This window comes from Triticum aestivum, chromosome 3A, assembly GCF_018294505.1.
Source record: "Triticum aestivum cultivar Chinese Spring chromosome 3A, IWGSC CS RefSeq v2.1, whole genome shotgun sequence".
Taxonomy (NCBI): Eukaryota; Viridiplantae; Streptophyta; class Magnoliopsida; order Poales; family Poaceae; genus Triticum; species Triticum aestivum.
In genome coordinates this window covers 644,952,609-644,960,975 of record NC_057800.1, presented here as the reverse complement: position 1 = coordinate 644,960,975, position 8,367 = coordinate 644,952,609, and the positions used below count along the sequence as shown (strand labels likewise).

The 8,367-nt window shown below is 44.1% G+C and overlaps 1 long non-coding RNA gene across 12 annotated transcripts; it reads right to left on the bottom strand.

Annotated features, from left to right (window-relative positions):
* Nucleotides 1-2,223: 2,223 nt before the first annotated feature.
* On the bottom strand, nucleotides 2,224-5,693 carry LOC123062857 (uncharacterized). Of its 12 annotated transcripts, XR_006429919.1 has the most exons (8): nucleotides 4,662-5,693; nucleotides 4,359-4,546; nucleotides 4,079-4,200; nucleotides 3,671-3,746; nucleotides 3,184-3,399; nucleotides 2,871-3,128; nucleotides 2,594-2,766; nucleotides 2,224-2,516 (listed from the first exon to the last, which is right to left on the bottom strand). It is a non-coding gene; the product is annotated as an uncharacterized lncRNA (long non-coding RNA). The 12 variants fall into 12 exon arrangements; XR_006429916.1 differs by having other exon boundaries at nucleotides 2,871-3,399; XR_006429909.1 differs by having other exon boundaries at nucleotides 2,594-3,128.
* Between the last annotated feature and the right edge of the window lie 2,674 nt (nucleotides 5,694-8,367).

Genomic DNA, 8,367 nt, shown 5'->3' with positions numbered 1-8,367 from the left:
CATGATCTTAGGATTGACCCCCCTCCGCTTTAGGCGTTACACGGACTCTTCATGTTTTTGTATTTCGCCTTTTTATCATTCATTTGTGTGAGAAGACATTTTTTGGCTGTGTGCATCTTAGTAATGCAGAGGCCGGGTGTAATGCTTAAATCTTTTAAGTAATAAAGTGCCCCTTTTCAAAAAAAAATATTAGAATTTGTTCAACATATTTGCGAAATTTTGAATGTTTATCCAAAATTTCTTCAATGTATATGGCAAAATGTTCAATGCGTATCCAAAATTTGTTCAACATATATTACAAAAATGTTCAATGTGTTTCCGAATTTGTTCAATGTATATTGCAAAAAATTTAAATGCATACTGACAATTGTTCAACGTATATATTCATATTTTGTAAAAATATTCAAAATAAGATATATGTTTCTTAGTTTTAAATAGAATTTTATACTGTATTTTAATCGCTAAACAATAGCCAGCAAGTTCCACAAAAACGCAGCTAAAACCTAGCTAAAGAGAGCTTCTGCGAATGGGCCGGCCCATTAGCACCTTCCTTCAGGGGAAGGCACATCTGTTTGACGCCTACAAGCGTCAAATAGGAGCTCTGGATTCCTGGCGGGTTCCTCTTGGGGTGAGGTGAAGGGCGCTGGTCCATTGGGACATGTTGACGAAAACTTCCCGGTTATCATCGACAAGGTTAGGTCGGCTTCAGTATGGGAGTGACGACAACGGCTCGTTCTGGCACAGACACTCGGTGGCTCATGAACCTTTATATAATTTTTATTATGTCTGGATGCTTTGTACTCCTGATGAATCTTTATAATAAAACCTAATCATTTAAAAAACATACACAAGAGAAACATATGGTTTTTAAAAAGATAAATGTCTACTAAGCAGATTTTCTGAATGCTTTAGAGTATCTACAATCGGACCTCTCAAACGCATGGGCAGGCCGTTCGGTCACTGCCCGGTCACGATTTTTTTACCCAGACGGGCCTCTCAGACGGTCCTTAAATGCCCGAGCTGACCGGCACCCCCCATATCTAGCCCAAATATGGGGTGGCTATGGGGCGCGTCCGGGCACGTCCGCCATGTCGGACTGACGAAAGGGTCTCGGCTGGAACCGCCCTTAAACCCGGCGGTCTGAAACTCGTCTTTTCCGTCGGACCGGTGGCGCCGCGTGGCGCAGCTCCGGCGGGCCGGGTAGTGCATTGCCCGTCTATTTAAGTCGACCGGCGGCACCGAACCCTACCATCCATCCACATTTTCCTCCTCTTGTCCACCGCTGTCGCCACTTTCCACTTCACACGTCCACCTAGTAGCCATGCCCCCACACCTCCGGACAAGGAGCGAGCCCTTTCTGACGCCGGAGCGCCAGCTCAAGCTCCTTGAGCAGATTCGGGCAAGGCGCGCAGCCCGAATCGCCGCGGGGCTACCTCCGGATGCAGTGGATCCGAAGGAGGAGGAGGAGGAGGTGGTGGTGGTGGTGGGGATGGGGGTGGAGGAGGAGGAGGAGGAGCCAGAGGAGGAGGATGTGGGAGACACTGGCGACGGGGATCTGTAGGCGGAGCAGCAGGCCATCCTCAATGGTTGCAGAGGGAAGACGACGTCGCCGGCAGGAGATAGAGGCGCAAGAGGCCGTGGAGGAAGCGGAGATGTTCGCCTACATGGATAAGGTCGAGCAGGAGGAGGATGAGCTGGAGACCTTCTAACCGCCCGTCCAGCCGGCGTTCGGCACCGTCGTCGTGGACATCTCTGACGATGAAGAGTAGATAGGATAGTATGCAGATGTAGTACGTATTTTTGTATGTTTTGTATGAAGAGGGATACAATATGAGGAAGACAGATGCAAAGTGGTTAATTTAAGACGTGTTCGGTCAATGCCTACGAACACGTCCAGACGGGTTTGAAAGAGCGGATTTGCAATGTCCGGCTGTAGACGCTCGGGCCGTCTTTTTACCGCATACTCCACCAGTGTTGTTTTTTCGGTCTTCGCTAGCAACGGCTCGCACAAGCACAATGCTCACGAGGCGCGCCACGCGCCCCAGCTCGTAGTACCTCTAATACCACTAGTGGTTGGGGCGCCACCTGGTGGCGCCTCTTAAGACGGGATTGTGAGCACAAATCATGCTATCGTATTTGTTAACATGTTTGTATGACAGTAGACTTGATTTAGCGAGAGCGACAATTACATGTTAGTGATTAGAAATGGAAGGCACGATAATATAACTACAACAGAAAAAGTGTCCTTTCATAAAGTAGAGCAAGCCTAAACAATAAAATTGAACTTCACATAAGTATATTTCGTGTGAATGTGGAGATCACACCAGACTACTTGATGTAGCAAATGACATCCAAATTTCTCTGCAATCTCATTCCAGTCAAGCAACACTTCTTCCTTCTCCTGGCAGAAATATAACTAAGGACCTACACAGACTTGGACCTTTAACAATCTTGCTCTCATGCCACTGGACCTCCACTTGCTTGAGAAATTAACTCTGGTCTATCCACCTACAGTCCTGAAAGAACATGATACCATTAGCAAATATCAGGGTTATCAACAAAGATATATAATAAGTAGTACAATATAACTAACCATTTCTGCATCTCCGTGTTTGGTTCACAACTATGATTGATGAACCTGGACTTGTTCCTCTGGTTTGTTGCATCAAATGACCATATTGCTACTGACCTCACAGAGATAGAAGCCAGTGTAACGTTGTCTCTTCATTTACCATGGTCTTTCCTCATAAGCTATGTCATCAATAACTACAATATTGATGCAAGATATTATGGATATTAGTTTGATCGCCCAGTGTACAATGTGATTAACCATCATAACATCAATCATAAAAAAAACTGCAATCACATACACACACAATTATTTTCACCAGTACAACACAATATCCAATGTAATGAGTGAAATTTGTTGAGAAACCAAGCATTGAGTGACTTGGTAGCAGGGACAAACAACAGAATGACATGGAGACGGTGATGTCGATGTTGTGGCAGGTGATATTGATGAGCCCATCGTCGTAGTCGATGAGGGAGCAACGGTCTATCCAGATGTCGAAGGATCCAGGATTGATGGATGCCGTCGACGACGTGGCTGCGGCTGGCCTCAAACTGGACTGAAATGATTCAGAATTAGTACAAGCACAAGCACGGATGGTAGTAGTTAGTTACCTTACTGCAGGGGATGTGCTAGTGGCCGAGCGTGTAGCGAAAGATCGTAGGAGACAACAAAAACGAAGGCGTTGAAGAGCGCCCAAGCACTGACCCGCCGGACAGCACCAGGGAACGGGTACGAACGTCTTCTTGGCCATGGTCACTCCAAGGCAGCAGATGATCCATAGTGGATCCAAGCTTTTTTTGTAGGGAGTCCATGTACCCAGGAGCTAGCTAGGACGAGATTATCAACAACAACACACAGTTAGTTGGTTCCCTCGTTCAATTTCGAATTTTGTGAAGATCAGTAGATCATAACTACCTACTAAAACAATCATCCAGATTGTTTATATAAGAGATTACCAAAACGACAAAGCCGTCCATGAATGCAGAGCAGACCCGAACAATGAAAGAAAAATCTAATGTCAAGAAATTGCAGCAAAGGTGCTTCAAACAGAATTCCGACGACAACAAACACATATAGGGTGAAACATAAGAAATTCACCTTGCCTATTCCAGAACCAATCTTCCACGCCATAATAGCACCATCAGAACTTCCGGACAATAGATAGTGTGTCTCCCTGCTTCGAATTACAGAGGAACAAATTAACAAACCACCAGCTAACTGTTCAGTACTCATTTCCGGATCAGATTAAACATTCTTTTGCTTGGTGTATACTGGTGCTATGTATCTATAGCTAACTCCTCTCACGTACGATCAATTATCCATTAAGACAATCGTCTCAGGATCATACTCTAATTTTGACAGAAATTGCAGCTCAGTGCATGAACAACAGTACACGACATGGTTTTGTTTCAGCCTGATTATTCTAGCTAATCATTTCAGTTCAGATGCAACAGAAAGAGAATTAAGAGAGACAGAGAAAATAAGTGTAAAAAGGAGGTAGCAGACCTGGAGTGCATCCTTCTTGGTTGGAAGCCACAGCGCGCAGTTCACCACCGCCTTATGACCCGGCAGTGTGGTCACGGATTCAGGGCTGACAGTGAAACATCTAGCTTTGCAGGGTTCTTAATCTGAAGTGACATAGCAAGAAATACTTCAGATTGACAGCATAAGGGAAAGATAACTAATTCTTTGCTCAACTCCCAGAAAAAATAGATAATGCAAACTATCTGTTGAAATGGATAGGAAAATGAACAAGCGCAAGATATACTTTCATTGAAGCGACTACCTAATAAGAGCAAGACAATGGACAAGTGCATTGGTTGGGTATTGAATGGTAGCCTATGTCCTTCACGAGCAAGCGCATCTCATAAGTCACATGCATAAGAATTCTCAGATGTAGCAGGGAGAATTTGTGTGGGTGCTCACTGCAAACAGAAGATTCTCAACTATCTTCTCACATCCGGTTATACCAGCCTGTTGATATGAAAATCTGTTGTGAAAAGGACAAAACGTGGTAGGCCTTCAAATAGGTAAATGGCGCTGATTCGGTCATGCAAACCAACGCACTTGCAAGTTTATGGAAAATTACCTGTGAAACCATCTGTTGAGCGATCCTACTGAAGATCCAGTTATTAGTTCATCCTTTTACATCACCCTCACACATGACAGCAGGACTAAATTCAATCATCCACTCCTAGGGCGCGACCATCCAATAGGAACAAAGAGCAATGGAAGATGGATAGCTACATTGAAGAACATTTATTAAAAAACGAAAAACAGAATTTCCAAAACATCGTTGATGTACTCTGCTACAGTAGATACAAACTGAAAAAAAATAGTACACATGTGAGAAGGAAACATGCTACACACTTGATAAATGATGGTAGTGAAGTAGTATGAGAGGGGCTAGTATAGAGTCTAAAAGGAGGCAAAAAGAGAGAGAGAGAGAGAGAAGAATTATGGCTACTATGCGAATCTTTATTTTGTCAAAGCCTGAATCATATAGAAGCTTAACTATCTTATTCAGAAATTCATCACACACTGTAACTATCACTTTTAGTAGTGGGAAAATGCTCAAGATTGCATAAAAACTTGGAAGCTTTGTATTGATTTCTCAATACACATTCACAGATTTCTCACCATCCAGTCAAAATTTATAAGATTTTACTATAGTAAGTACAACACCATGAGAAAACAAATGCAAATCTAGACTTGCCTCCCCTTGAACACAGACCCAAATCACCAGGGTTTGACGTTTCACTTCCAAACAGTCTGGACCTGCGGGTCTAGCAGAGGTGAAAAGGAGGCTGGCCTCGCCGTCGGAGGAGCCGCGGACGACCGCATCAACCTCGTCCTCCTGCGGTTTCCTCGGGACGAGAGCTCGCGGCGCCGCCCGCCTTCTCGTTATTGCCGACGGGGTTGTGCGGAGGAGTAGCGCCCAACCTTGCTATGAGGAAGCCACCAAGAGGAGAAGATGACCTTCCTTCGACGGCCAGCGCCGGAGGAGCGATGGGGCGGCAGCGGCGGCCGGCGGCGGCGGCGGCGGCCCTAGCTCGGGAGTGGAAAGCCAAAACAAGAGAGGAGGGAGGCTGCCTGCGTGTGAGAGATGAAAAGGGGCCCAGTTCACGCGTTTTCTCCTTTTCTTTCTTTCTCTCGAGGGAAAAGTCTAAAAAAACACTGAATTCGTATTCCAAGTCTGAATCAAACCTTAAACTCCCAATCCCTGAAATTGCCACCCTGTACTTTATAATCCCGGCTTATCCCGGCTGATTTGTGCAAGTACTCGTTTGTGTTGAGCGGGTTTGCGTATGTGGCAGATTTGGGACGGGAAATACTCACCAGCTGGACTGACCACGGGCCCTACCATCGCAGCTCTTAAACCTCATCACCAAACCGCTGCCTCCCTTGACGGTTCCCCTTCCTGTCCCTTCTCCTTCCCCTTCTTGTGCGGCGGCAATGGCGATCGGGGACTGATATCGAGGATAGCAAGACGATCGCAACGGCTGGTGGAAACATCGGTAATCCTCATCCATGTCTTGCATTCTTCTGGTAGTTGCATCTGCCGCCAATCACAGGCTCTAGTTAGGGTTGTGAGCTCTGAAATCTTTAGGTTTGTAGGTCTTTGTGTTTGTGCGAAAAAGTTGGATTTGATCTTCAATTTAGTTTGGATTAGTTGTATTCCTCGTTGATTGTTGGAAAAAATTTGTGGCAATGCAGGCTAGGGTTTGTGTTGTGACCATGGATCCAAGTGAGAAATTGACTGTGCGGTTTCATTTTGGTGGGCAATTTGTTCGAATTGGGCCAAATTTGGATTATGTTGGTGGGGATGAGGCAATGTCAGAGTTAGAGAGGGACAAAGTGTCCCTACCTGAGGTCAAAGGCTTTCTTGGTGATCACGTAACTTGTAAAGGAAGTATGAAAATTTACTTTCTATTGCCTGGTAAAGAACTAGTGAATGGCTTGTTATTTCTCTCTGATGATGTTGGTTGTATGAAGATGTCAGGATACACTACTGATGGTGGAGTAGCTGAGGTTTATGTGGAATATTTTGGGGAGCATGATAATCAAAGTGGCAGTGAAGACAGTGTTAGTGACTTTGAGGATGAGATAGGTATTGATGCTGATGAAGAAAGTGATACTGCACCTGACTGTATTATAACTGCAGAAGATGATCATGTGCTTGTATCAAATCAGAGAGGAGTGATAACTGAAATACTTAGTAGCCCTACAAAACATAAGTTTCTAAAGAAACAGAGGGATGATATAGGGCAATGCTCTCAAGTGAATGTGTGCGCAGTTCTCATATCCGGCAGCTCTCAGGTACTAGATCCTGCATCACAAGGTGGTACTGCTGCTGCAATCACTATAGCAGGAACTCAACAGCCAACAATCCAACAAGTACAAGAAGAGGCAATACATGATGACAGTGGTTCTGAAGATTCAGATAGCGATGCTGATGATACTGACTATGTGGTAGGTAGTGATGACAGTGGATTGGATGAAGAATATGTGGAACTAAGGGAACAAGCAAATGCCTTTAAGAAGAAAATCAGAGCCTCTAAGAGGTGGGCTGAAAGTAATCCTTCAGGTGTTGTTCCAATTGATCTAGTGGCAAATGTGGAAGAAGTGATAGGAGAAGATTACTTCGACTCAGATGGTGAGGACTACTCATATGATGATCAAACAGATGATGATGGCCATATTGTTAGGAGGAAGAGCCAATTCATCAGGTATAACCCAAAGACAGAGATTCCTACTTTCTGTTTAGGGATGGTGTTCAGGAGCAAGAATCAGATGAAAAAAGCACTAATAAAATATGGACTGCTCACAAAAAGAAGTATTATTTTCATGAAGTCAGAGGATGGAAGGATTAGGGCCAAGTGTGGTTGGCCAGGATGTCCATGGCTCATTTATGGAGCAAACACAAGCAGGTGTTCCAGATTTCAGGTTTTGACATATGAGAGTGAACATATGTGTGCTCCAAACAGGGACAATCACCTTGTAACTGCTAAAGTGATTGCTAGAAGATATGAGGATATCTTAAGGGCCAACCCCACTTGGAAGATTGACAACATTAAGGCCACTGTTTTGAAGGATTTCTTTGTTGATGTATCAACATCAAAGTGCAAGGCTACAAAGAAGATAGTGTCACAGAAGCTATTAGAAGGGATGAAAGAGGAGTACACTAAGGTCTTTGACTACCAGCTAGAATTGCTGAGAAGCAATCCTGGCAGTACCATACTTGTTGGATTGGATCCTGAATATATGGACCAAAATATATTCCAGAGATTCTATGTGTGTTTCAATGCTATGAAAAAGGGTTTTAAAGCATGTAGAAGGGTGATTGGCCTTGATGGTTGCTTTTTTAAAGGAGCATGTCAAGGTGAGCTCCTTTGTGCTGTTGGTAGGGATGCTAACAACCAAATGTACCCAATTGCTTGGGCAATAGTAGAGCAAGAAACAACAAAAAGTTGGGAATGGTTTATTGGACTTCTTATCAAAGACTTGGACATAAACAATCAAGGTGAAGGCTGGGTGTTCATTTCTGATCAACAAAAGGTAATTTATGATCTTTATGACCATGTTGTTAATTATTGTTGTTTGGTCGCCTCGACGGAGCACGACCTAGTCTACTTATTTTATAGCATACTTTAGTCATGATGTCTGGTCGCCTCGACGGAGCACGACTTAGTCTACTTATTTTATAGCATTTTTTAGTCATGATGTTTGGTCGCCTTGACAGAGCACGACCTGGTGTACTTATTTTATAGCACATTTATTTATCAATTTATGAG